This window comes from Emydura macquarii, unplaced genomic scaffold (assembly GCF_026122565.2).
Source record: "Emydura macquarii macquarii isolate MOO-44397 ecotype Brisbane River unplaced genomic scaffold, CSIRO-AGI_Emac_v2 contig_2636, whole genome shotgun sequence".
In the NCBI taxonomy this organism is placed as follows: Eukaryota; Metazoa; Chordata; order Testudines; family Chelidae; genus Emydura; species Emydura macquarii.
Window position 1 is genome coordinate 28,135,792 of NW_027132773.1, and position 12,554 is coordinate 28,148,345.

General features: G+C 38.2%; 1 long non-coding RNA gene across 1 annotated transcript; it reads left to right on the plus strand.

Annotated features, from left to right (window-relative positions):
• Positions 1-666: 666 nt before the first annotated feature.
• On the plus strand, positions 667-10,555 carry LOC137163697 (uncharacterized). The gene is made up of 5 exons (XR_010922790.1): positions 667-801; positions 1,778-1,863; positions 2,529-2,635; positions 10,278-10,325; positions 10,414-10,555. It is a non-coding gene; the product is annotated as an uncharacterized lncRNA (long non-coding RNA).
• Positions 10,556-12,554: the final 1,999 nt, after the last annotated feature.

Sequence of the window (12,554 nt, forward strand, 5' to 3'; positions counted from 1 at the left end):
TCACAAGGTTCTAGAGCCCGGGCGCCACCCCAAGCCTAAACATGAACACTGCAATTAAACAGTCTCTTAGCCTGAGCCCCGTGAGTCCAAGTCATCTGGCACGGGCTACCTGCAGGTTTTTAATTTCAGTGCAGATGAACCCAAAGAAACCTCCGTCCCTTTTAGACAACCTCCTGCTATAAAAGGCGAGTCCTGCAGTACCTCTAAACATATTAAAAAAACTGTGATCCTCTTTTTAAATAATATTTTGGGTTTCTTTGTTATTCAACTGTTGTACACTTAAAATTCCCTTAATTGGCATTACAATGTTCCATTTAAAAAAAAAAAGAGTTCAATTTCCCTTTGAGGATGTCATATTTGAGTGTGTAATAACACAGCTGTACAAATCCTGGATATTCTGAAGTGACCTGAATTTAGTTTAATTTTAATATATAAGGGTCATATTCTAATAATATCCTTTCTTTTGCTAGTGTGATAAAGTCAAGCCAGAGGGCCTCAAAAGGGCATACCAGGGCTGGAGTGTGAGCCCTAGAAGGCCAAAAACCCTTTTTCCTGCAAGCAGGGGAGAGATGATTGCAGGGCAGTTAGAGACACCTGGACCCAATGAAGGGCTAGTCCAGATGTACTTAAACCCTGCCTTCCCTAAAGGGAGGGGGAGAAGCACAGGAGGAGGAGGAAGCTGCCAGAAGGCTGGTAGCTGCTGGAGAAGAAACTCCCCACTGGGCTAGGAGACAGTGCTTCTCGGCAGCAAAAGAAGGAGAAAACCCCTGGCCCCAGCCAGCAGAAGGAAGCTGGAGCAAGGTACCTCCAAGGGGAGACAGGGTTACTGGGGACTCCCTGGCCCATTACAAGGGGTTGAAGTGTGAGACCCACTAGGGAGGAGCTGGCTGTTTGCCACATTAGGTAGTACACTGCTTCATGACTCGCATGGGACTAATCAAAGGTGGAGCTGTGCAAATAATGGATTGTTTGGTTCAGGGGCAATTTTGAAAAGTTTTTAAAAATTCATTTTGTGTTAAACAAAATGTTCTCTTTTAGCAAAATCAGGATGTTTTGTTTTTGGTTTTGACCACTTTTAAAAATAAAATTTAAAGGGAAATTTTGAAGGAAAAATATTTCAAACCAAATATCAAAACATTTTTGTTTTGAGAATGTGAAAATGAAATGTGGTGTTTTTGTTTTTTTAAATTGGGTTTTGTTTTGTTTTTTTTTAAATGCACAATTTGGCAAAACCAACAAAAAATCACAAAAGGTTTTAGTGTGGCTGAATCTTCATTTTTCACTAAAATAAAGTTTCAAACAAAAGATTTTGCCCAGTTGTAATGATAGGCACTACTCACTACTTGTGAGGAGGAATGACAGACTCTGTTAGGCCTATTTGCAGATGTAATTATCTGGATTATCAGATTTAATTACCAAGATAATTAATAATATTGATATTTGGAGGATAAATCTCTTGTATTTCAAGGTTAGAATTGCTGATAAATAAAAAAGTAAAATGTGCAAACAACATTTTTTTTTTTTAAAGAAATGAACATACAAAAAGTACCCATTAGCACAGCTGAAGGGCTCAGGCTTGAGAGTTCATTGTTCACAACAACTATACTGCATAAGAAATAAAAATAGAACTGCTGAAGGCAAAATGGGTGTTTCTAGTCTGATCTATTAAAATCTTATAGTGTAATAAACAAAGTCACAAATTCTGTTTAATAAACAAATTCAATATAACATGGAAAATTGTATCTGGATTGGTTCATGTTGCATTTTTACTATGCAGAAGAGAAGCAGGATGACATAATGAAGAAGTCTGACACTAAAGAAAGGGAGCAGAGAATTAGAAAAATGACATCAGGGATTGCCGAGGTAAAGAGTAAGAAGGTCATAGAGTGACAACATAATAAGCAAGTAGAATATTAGATGACTGGGAAGATGGAACAAATTAATACAAAAAAGGACAACTGGATTTAAGTGTATTAAGTAAGAAATGCATTGATGGTGAAACTAAATTTGCATAGATGTTATAATCACAATTTCAGCAATATGTACTATCTATCTAATCTATGAGATTATAGATTAGAGCTGTCACATACTCTATGGACATATTGAAATTTTGCCTTGATTTATTTGATTTAATTTAAAAAAAAATGGGGGAGAAGGAAATTATTCCCTGGGGATCGTCATGGGATACTTTTAGTTAGAAGGAGGGGGGGGGGGGAAGTGGACTTTTTGTGTCATGTGAAGAGGAAAGAGCTAAATGACAAAGTAAAAATTTAGCTTGTTGTGTTTCTTGGTTTCACACAAGTTTTTGAAAATTAATTACTGAAAAGATTGTTTTAGGTAATTCAAATAACTAAGAAAAAGGCAAATACATTTCAGGTTGTACAATATTGCATTTAGTATTAATTGGCAAATAATATATTGTGATAAAAAGACCATATATTAAGGCATTGGCACAAGAGGGCAAAATTAGAGTTGAACAGAACTTTAATTCTCTCTTGCTTTGACAAATGTATCCATGTCCCACTCAGATCCATTCAGAATGCTGCTACAAAGATCCTTTTCCTAGTCCATCACTTTGACCACGTCACCTCTCTCTGTGCATTCCTGTCCTGGATCCCTCTTTGTTGCATCAAACGTAAGCTACTTGTCTTCACTTAAAAGGCCCTCCACAGCCTACTGCAACTCTACCTCTCATCTCTCATTCACTATCAACGTGTCAGCTCTCATCAGCCCGTGATGCCAGCCTCCATCACTCTCGTTACATTTTCAAAAAAGTACCTTCTTCCTTTCTCCCATGCTGCCCCACACAAGTGAGGGGAGCTGCCTGTGAACATCTGCAAAACTAACATGTTATCCTCCTTCAAAACCCTCCTTATAGTCCACTTTTCTATGATGCCTACAAAAATATTTGGCAATGGTTAGGCTACTGGTGTGCTGAGATGACTGCCTGGTGTGCTGACTAATATTGTTTCATTACTTCCTTGTGCTCCCCCATCTCTCATTATCTCTCTCTGTCTCATATTTTACTTGGATTGTAAGCTGTTTGGTGTAGGGACCATATTTGTGTTCTCAGTTTGTACAGTGCCTAGCACAATGATCTATCACTAGGGCTCCTAGGTGCTACAGTAGTACTACTACTAATAATAATCTGTTTCTTGATTTAAGGGGTTGATTTTTTTGCCCTTAATATTGCTTTGATGATACAGTATTTGGAATGGAATCATTTATTATATTAAAATATTTATATTGCAATGCAAATTTTCCTAGCACTTTAAATATTAAAAAATAAGAATTGTTTGCCTTTATGGACTTCAGGCAGCAAAGAAAGTTAAGCATGTGCTTCAGTAAGTATGAGACTATTCAGATGCTTATAGTTCAGCATATGTTTAAGTGCTTTGCTGGATCAGGATCATCATGTCTGTTGGTAGCACTCTTACCATGCCAGTAGGTTTAATTCAAGCCCCATTATGTGCTTTCGCTGTGAGCCCAAACTTTAAGACAACTCAATATTAGAGTGCAGCTGCACTGTTAGAGGCATTGTCCTTCAGATAAGATGTTAAACCCAATATCCTTCAATCTGCACCTTTTTTCAGGTGGAAACTTAAGTCTTCTGATTCTTTTCAAAAAAGAAAAGATGCATGATCAACATTCCAGCATAGAAAGAATTTCTTTGTAAAATGCTTTGTGATACCTAGACTATGCAAGGTGCAACAGGAAAAATAAGTTCTGTTCTATTCTAGTAGATCAGTCCTAATAGGTCTCCTAGGATTCATGATTTGGGCAATGATGGTAATTACAGTACATCATAACTGCATCTAAATGAGGTCTCCAAAGATGTGCATTGACATTTTCCCACCACCATCTTGCATGCTAGTGGCATCATAACAGGGATGCTAAAGAGTCTTTTCTCTTCCTGAGAGTCATACAGGAGTCCCATTAAAGTCAATGGGAGTTATGCACATGTAAAAAAGGGAAGGGTATACACCTTGCTTCATAGAATTTTCATAAAAATACTTGTAAAAAGTAGCTAGTAAGCATAATATCAGTAGCTGGTTTCCAAATGGCCTGCAGGATGCTGGGGCCTGATTGCCTCCTTTTAGGGAAAACTTCTGAGAAATAGCTAAGGGACTTCGCTATGCCAAATTCCTTCTGAATTATTCTGAGAAGTCAGGGTTTGCACCTGAGGATCCACCCCACATACATCACGCATCCCCAGGAGGCCAGGACTGTCTCATGGAGATGCTTTTGTGACAGACTGACAATATCTTGGACAACCATGGAATAAAATAAACTTTATGTGGAATTAAAATAAACTTTAATTTAATTTAAATTTAATCAAATTAGGTTTAATCCCTTTGGGGTCCATTGTATTAAAAATGCAGTTGTGTATGTGATATTGTGATATGTGCATGTAAGGTATCTAGGAACAGGGAGATGCTAATGTAATTCTTTCAGTTTTCAGCATTCTGAACTAGTCTATGTGAACCTTTCCAGAGGGGCTTCAAACTGCAAAAACAAGGAGAGTCCTGTTGCACCTTAATTACTAACATATTTCTGCAGGCATAAGCTTTTGTGGGCTGCAACCCACTTCATCAGATGCAGCCCACGAAAGCTTATGCCCATAGAAATTTGTTAGTTATTAAGGTGCTACAGGACTCTTGTTGCTTTTGCTGTATACCGACTAACACACGGCTACCCCTCTGGAACTAGTTCAAACTGGATTCTTCAGGGGCCAACAGGCAAGAAAAGGGTTTTTGGATAAATAGCCTCTTTCTTTAAACAGGCTCATGGCCTTCTTCCTGATCCAGCAAAAGGACAGGACCTCTGCTTAGGGAAGGGTTGGAAGGACTGGGGCTCTTCACGCCCCATATGACTGTGATCTTGTTCTTAGCTGAAGCTGAGGTGAACTTGAAACTACAAGGAAATGCCTTGGGTGGGGTTTTGAAGGACTGCTCCTGCCAGAGCCCATGTTAGGGTTGGGGTGATCTCTGGCTTATTAGCATGCATGTAAATTCTTTTATATGTAAATTCTTTGTTGGGCGTTTTCCCCACATTCACGAAGAGGAGATGTGCACAAACACTCCCTATCACTCCCTATCACAGCTTGATACTTGGTTGATTAAACCTAATTATAGAACACACAACCGGTTTGGAGTTTGTGCCCTGGTTTGTAACAGTCTGCCCTGAGGTTGACGCCCATGTCCATGGACCACTCCAGACAGTTTGACACCTGTCTCTGCTGGGAATAACATAGTGAAGGCAGGGAACTGTTCAGCCTGGATATACCGCATTCAGAAGAGAGAGAGAGAGATGTGTGTCTCCACCAAAGAGAGGTGGTGGGCAGGGAACAGGAAGTCTGAGAGTGGAAGCCTATGCTCAACTTCTGAGAAGAAATAAAAGTGCAGTTGCCCTGAATTGTGACAACTGTATCTCAGCACAGGTGCTGGATCCCCAGACCCAAGCTCTTCCACAGTTCCTGGCACCAAGGCCCCTTTGTTGTTACTCTGTAAGGATCTTCCCTTATTGTGACTGTCCTCAAAGAGCATCCCCAACATGGAGGTCTTTGGTGGCAAATGGCTTTTCCTGCCAGGTCCCCACAAGGCTGGTAGGGGATGGTACATGGCCCAACTGGCACAATTCCGTACCATCCAGTCTTTTCCTGCCAGTCTCTCCCATGGGTGAATGGAAAGCATTCTGTGGGGCTCAAGAAAATGGGAGGAACATTGCGGTGGAGGCAGCTGACATCTCCTTCCATGCAATAGAGATCCATGTGTGGAGGGCCCCCTCTATGAGTGGATATGAGTGGCACAATTAGGCCCGCAGTCTGTTTTCAGACCATTATTTTCACTTTCACATTAGTATCTCTATTTAAAACTCCTGAAGAATGTGTGCCAGTGGGAGTTTTCTGGAAAAAGCAAGAAATCTTCTTACAATAAAGTGCACCCCACTCACGTCAGCAGTCTCCCACTCACCGGAGGTATTTAGCAGAGGAGAGGGAGGGAACAAGAGAGAGGCAGGTAATGTAAGGGACCTGAGCTTTTTACTAACAGCCCTCCCCCACAAAAGAAAAATATTACAGCCAACAAATGAAAGTTTGTGTCTCATAATCATACAGTGCTGTAAAAGATTAGCAAGGAGTTAAATATTCCTAGAAAATCTTAGTCCTGGGGAGAGATGGAAGGCCCAGGCTTCTATCGTTGTTACACATACAAATCAATCAATGAACAATGTGGATTAGGGTGCCCTGTGTTGCTACGGGTGTGTATTAGGTTTTTAATAGTGGGAAGGCTTATGGAGACTTCTGCTAGAGATGCAGTGCTCAAAGGGTTGTGGTAGCTGATAGCTCCAGCTTTCAGCTCATGTCCAGGAGGGTGCACAAGTGGGAAGGCTGGTAGTAATATGCCGTTGACAGTCTTGGACTTGCCTCCATACAAGGGCTCTGGCTGAGAAGGTAGGTTCTTGGGGAGGGCTGTCTTAACCATGGCCCACTTCCATCTCATACACAGCAGCATATTGTTTCATAGATCTGCCAGCTTCATTCTTTGTCACTAAACTGGCCTACATTTTGTTGCAACTATTGTCATGATTTACCCCAAACTTAGGGGGATTGAATTCAATGTTTTAGTTTGAATTATACATTATAATTCTAGGTGCCAGCTGTGAAGATTGGGTCTGAATCTGAATTTCCCAAGTTTAAAGTGTTCGGATGCTGGGTTTGTATTCAGCTTCTTCTCTAATACAACAAGCTGGAGAAATTACATACCCATTTTTGCCATCTGTGCATGTTATTGGCTGGGAGTCTTCTAGCCTTAATACACAGCACAGGCTTCATTTTAGTTAAGGGTGGGGATAGGGGAAAGAAGAAACATATTTTGCTGCTTTAATTGAATCACCCTTGCAGGGGGAAGGGGAATGGGTTAAAATTTGGAGGGGGGTGGGAGGGAAGACTGACAAACTTAAATTAGTTGTGTGAATTCTGTGAACTCAAAAATAGTTTGAGGGTCTTAAAGCATTAGACTCTGAGTTTGCTTTGCCATATTTGCAGTGCATTCTCTAAATGCTTTGAGTTAGTCTGTTTTTTTTTTTTTCACCATTCAGTGACTAATCAAAGTAATTAGATAATGTAGTTAATGTAACACACAACAGAAAAAAATTATCTTGATTGTACTTCTGTCACTAACAGGATGTAAAAGTAGTCTGCATTGTATCTCTTAATGTAAGAAAAGATGAAAATTGCTGGGCTGAAGATATATTTCTTATTCACAGCTTATTTCATCATTCTGTCAAGAATAACACCAATGTCAGAAAGTGCTTAGCAAAAAAAGAAGAAAAAATCATAGAAACTTCCAAATATGCTTAAAGTATGAAAACCTTTATTCTTCTTGAGATAATATTGCTTTCCAGTGTGTTGTCTTCACACAGCAGCACAGTGGCAGTTGTTAAAGAGCTTGTCAGAGCTGAAACTTAAGATCCCATTATCCACTTATGATGCTATCATACTCATATTAAAATCTTCAGATTAATTAGTAAATTCATTGTTTGAGCTTTGTATTTTCCACATAATTTCTATACATATGCATTAGAAAAGCACATCAGAAAAATTACAGGGCACATGCAGCTCTCTCTTTGTAACCAGTGCAATGAATGTTTCATTAGTATAAGACCTAAAATAAGTTATTAAAATAAATGAAGAAAATACAAAGGCTATATTCTCCCATTTTACACCATTGAATAAGTAATAATACTGATTAGAATTTGTTTGGAATTAATTTGGGTAATTCAACTCTTATTAATGTGGTGCTACAAGCTATTGGTATTAGAGATGCTGTATTTCTGAAAAGGATGGAGATAAAAGGGACAAAAGATGGAATGAGTCTGGTTTACAGATTGTTTCCTACAGGCATCTCTCTCTTGGGTTTTTTGAAATTGGTTGGATTCTTTTGACTTTACTACAGTGTGGTTGCTCTTGCCCAAAATACTTCCATTGAGGCAGCCAACAATGTGGCTGTTCGGCTATGAGAGAGAATGTAAACTCTGACATGTGTTAGGGGCACCTAATATGGCAAAAGTCCTTTTGTCTTAATTGCATGAATGTAGTATATTGCTTTTGTAGATTAAAAAACAAAATCAGTGCTTCTATCAGAGTTATTAATAACTAACTGAAAATAATGTGACAGTCACTTCAAAGAAAGGTATGAAGACAAGGTCCCTGTTTTAAGGATGTTACACTGTAGAGCTCTGATCCTGCAAAAAGATCCTGACAGACCCTGCTCACAGAGGAAGCCTCTTTGACATCAGTGGAATTTTGCCTGGGTGGACAGCTGCCTTTATGTGAAGTTCCCTATGGAACTCCATGTGGCCCAAGGAGTCTTCTGCCATGGTCCTCTTTGAAAGAAATGTGTATTAGAATGTAAGACCTTTGAAGCAGAGACTTTAGCTTTATTGACTTGACTCTAACAGCACCTTACAAATGGAGGATGTGACAAAAAGCAGCATGAGTGAATGGCTAAGTGGAGCATGAGGTTTGTTAGCTGTACACTTTTTGTCTATTATTCTTAATTGTTTTCCTATTAATTGTGTAAACAGGTGGAACTTCCACCCTTTTCCTCTGAAATATTATTAAACAAAGGACATTAAGATAGCATTATCAATTATTTAGGGTAAAGGACATTGTTGAGCTACAGAAAATGTACCCAAAACACGCATTATAAATTTAGGATATCCTGAGTTAAAGTTGAATGTAAAAGGAATTCAGACATGTAAAGGCATGAAAATACAGTTAGGACACCCAAACTACCCTAACTCAGCCATGTAGAGACACCTTGCAATAACTGTTCAATTATGATTGATGCATAGTCTTGTTTTTGTTCCCAAAGTAAATTAAGTTGGTTTTTAAAGACATAGTGGGGTTGGGTTTTTTTCATATTTTTTCCTCAGGGTGTCACTACAAGGTAGGGTTATAAAGGCCACTGCCTCTTATGATTGATACTGGGAGTGAAATCAAGCTGGCCTCAGGAAAGATGGTGTCTCCCTGTGCTTTCAGAAGCACTGTGAAGAGAAGATGAATGGATACAGTGGCCATATTAACTGAGGGTAACCTGTGGCCTCTGGTCTCATTGAGAATAATATGAGATGGCAGCCATTTTGACGGATGATTTTTATGAGTTTCTGCTGAAGGAGACACTTTTTGTTTTGAAGAATAATTGAAAAAATGTCCATATTTCTTTTTTTTTTTTTTTTTTTTTTTTTTTTAAATTGCACCAGATTTACTAAAGATTGACCTCTCTGCCAATGCTTTTGTAGACAGATAACTCCTGAGTTGAGATAAATTGGGACAACAATTAATTTGACATTAAATGCTATTTTTTAAAGGATTAATTTTTTAAATTTAACTCAAGCTAATTAACCAATTTACTTATACAGTGTCAATAAATTCATTCTGTGCTCAAGAGTGAGTGCTATAATTTAGGAGAAGATACACTGTGTTCTTCAATTATAGCAGGAAAGGTTGAATCCCTGATTAAATACATTAAAATTATGAGGCATTTGGATATTCTAGTAATGGGAGGGGGCATATATATACCTAAACCAGATAGAATTACAATAGTGATTATCTTTTGCAGATCTAAAACACTTTACAAGGAAAGGGAAATTTAAGAGTCCATGCCAATTTTTTTGAGGTTATTTTGACCAGTTTTCACTTTTGCTTGAAAATTCCGCTAAGTGTCATTTTAGAGTAACTTTGGCCCAAACATTTTTTTTTTAAATTCATTTTCATAAAGAAACAATGAAAAGTACGGAAAGGTAAATGACTTACAGCTTGTATAAATTTCTGAGTACTATACGCATCACAGGATCTTCAATAGAATTATGCAATTTTGCAGTTTTATAATTCATTAAATCTGCAAGAATAGACCATACAAAACCAAACAATACTGTATAGATATAACATATTAGGATGGGAGATAACAGTAATAAAATAGAAGACATAAACGAATATGGAAAAGAAGAAAGGAGAGGACCAGGAGGGAGGGGAAAGACAGGAGAGTTAGGTGGAATGGAGGTCGGATATTCTTTGAACTGTCTCAAAAAAAAATTTCTACGTGTACCTAGAAATGGGGTCCAAATTTCATCAGATTCATATAATTGATCTCTATGGTAATAAACTATATTTTCTGTGGCTGCTAACTCAAACAGGTTCAAATACCACTGCTCTATTCTGGGCATAAGCCTACTCTTCTATTTTTGTAAAATCACGCTCTTGGTGATCATTGCAGCCCTCAAGAACCAAAGTCTTTGTGGTGGAGTTAAACCCAAATTAGCAGGTAAATATCCTAGGATATAATTTTCGGCTGAGGTTTGGCTGTTGAAATTGAGCACCATTTTAACTCTGCTGTCCACCTCTTTCTGCAGCTGCCTCACTATTGGACAGCCACACAGAGTATGCATCATGTTTCCTTCTTTACTGCAGCACCAACAAACATCAGTGGATAAGGCCTTTGTCTTGTGTAAATTCTATGTCATCCAATACATTTTGAATAAAAGCTTTGTTGCATCAAGCAAGCATAGTCTGAGATCCAGAGAGATATTTTTAACAATACAGTAATATGCTTTGCCATTGGGATTCTTTTAAGGGCTGTTATAAATCCCCTTCCCATGCTTTTACAAAGAACTGCAGACTAATTTAGTTCCCCTTTAACAAAATCTAAATTGTGGGCATGAGCCTGGGGAGTCTATGAAACATTTCTAAGGTTCTAAGATGTAGGAACTAATGCTGGTTGCACTGATTTAACACACAAAAAAAGACAAGGTCATAAATAGCTACTATTGCAATAATCCTTCTAGGTCCTAGTGCTGTAAATTCAGCAGTGTGCGAGCTATGAAATCTTTTTGACATAGTGATGCCTCGTCAGTTAAAGAAAAGAGATATTTTCAGATTAAATAAAAGATAAACCCATCATTTTATTTTATGGCTGGATGCCACGTTCATCGTTTAAAAGCAGAGTGTCTTGGACTATGAAAGTTAATGATGTTGGCTCAGAGACATGCAACATATGCAAAAAATCCAGACAGTTCCTGGTAAATTCAACAGATTCTGAATTCACACATTACAGTGCAGCAGCAACACTAGTTAGCATCAGTTAATAGGCTCTAAATTTGGAATATGCAAATGTGCAAAGACAAAAAGTAGCTTAATGAGGATGAAGAGCTTCTCTGTCTCTCTTTGTACAATAAGCAGTGATAAAACATGGAGAACAACAGGGGGATTTTTGATTTAAGTCAGAACTAGTGAAAGGGATTGCTTTTAGTTAGAAAGAAAAGCTGCGTCTTTGAATAAATAATATATTACTTGGGCAAATATAATGGATCCCGTTACTTAATGTCTGTGAAATATTGACTCCTCTGAAATCAAATGTTATAGATGGAGCAAGATTTACTATGCATATAGAGCTAAGCCCTCCTCCCCCCACCCGAAAGAGTTTATCTTGTGTAATTTTACAAGACATTAAGTAGCGCAGAATTTAAGTTAACCAATGACTTAGGAATGGATGATAAATATTTTCAAAACTGAAGCATGAATGGTAGTGTGAAACATCTGAGGTGTTTGGAAGAGTGCTAAATAGCGAGGAACTCCATGAATGCTGCAATGCCGGTGTGAGCTGCAGAGTGCAGTGAGTTATAACAAAGGAAGGGAGAGAACTGCAGAAGAGGGTTGATCAGTCTCTCAGATTATCTACTGTATTCTGTCCTGTTTTTTATGCCACACCCATCACCATGGTAATCTCTCTCATTCTATCAAATACTTGGAGGTTTGAATGTGAACTGTTTTGATACCTAATCTACTAAAGTTTCACTAACTGGACCCATTTATGAGGCCAATTCCTGCATGGAAAATGCATTGATTGTAATGGGTGCTAACTGAATAAAATAAAATGTTTAAATGCAATACAAGCTTGAGAATTCAAGAAGGAATTTAGGCAAGAGAGTCAGGGTGCAGAATTTAAAAAAATATAGGGGCTAAATCATTCCTTCTGATAGTAAAACTTGTGGTGAGTGATAACAATATTTTCTAATGGAGTTTCCCATTAATTGTTCTGTTGAGAGAGACTGAAACAGGGATTTCTTCCCTATGAAACCAAACACAGGTTTTTTCTGCTGAAATGATATTTTCAAAACCTTTTATTTCATGTAAATAAATGCATAGGCTTCACTTGTGGGCACTTTAAAATGGCAGAATGTACAACATCACAAATACATTACCACTGGTTTGCTCTTGAATAAACACAAGGATCATAAATACTCTTGGGACTCTGCTGCTATTAATAAAGTGCTCAAGTTGCTCCAGGATTTGTGATGTCAGCATATCATCTTGATTGAATGACACTTTGTAACTTTGTCTCTAACTCCAGTACCATGTCACAGAAGTGAATAATTAGCCAGGAAGTAAATTTCTAGACACCCCTCAGTAAAGGTTAGCATGGGTACGATAAAATAAGCAGATATTCCATGGTTGGTTCCATGCTGTTGGGAAACTTACAAATGCTGCATTTTAT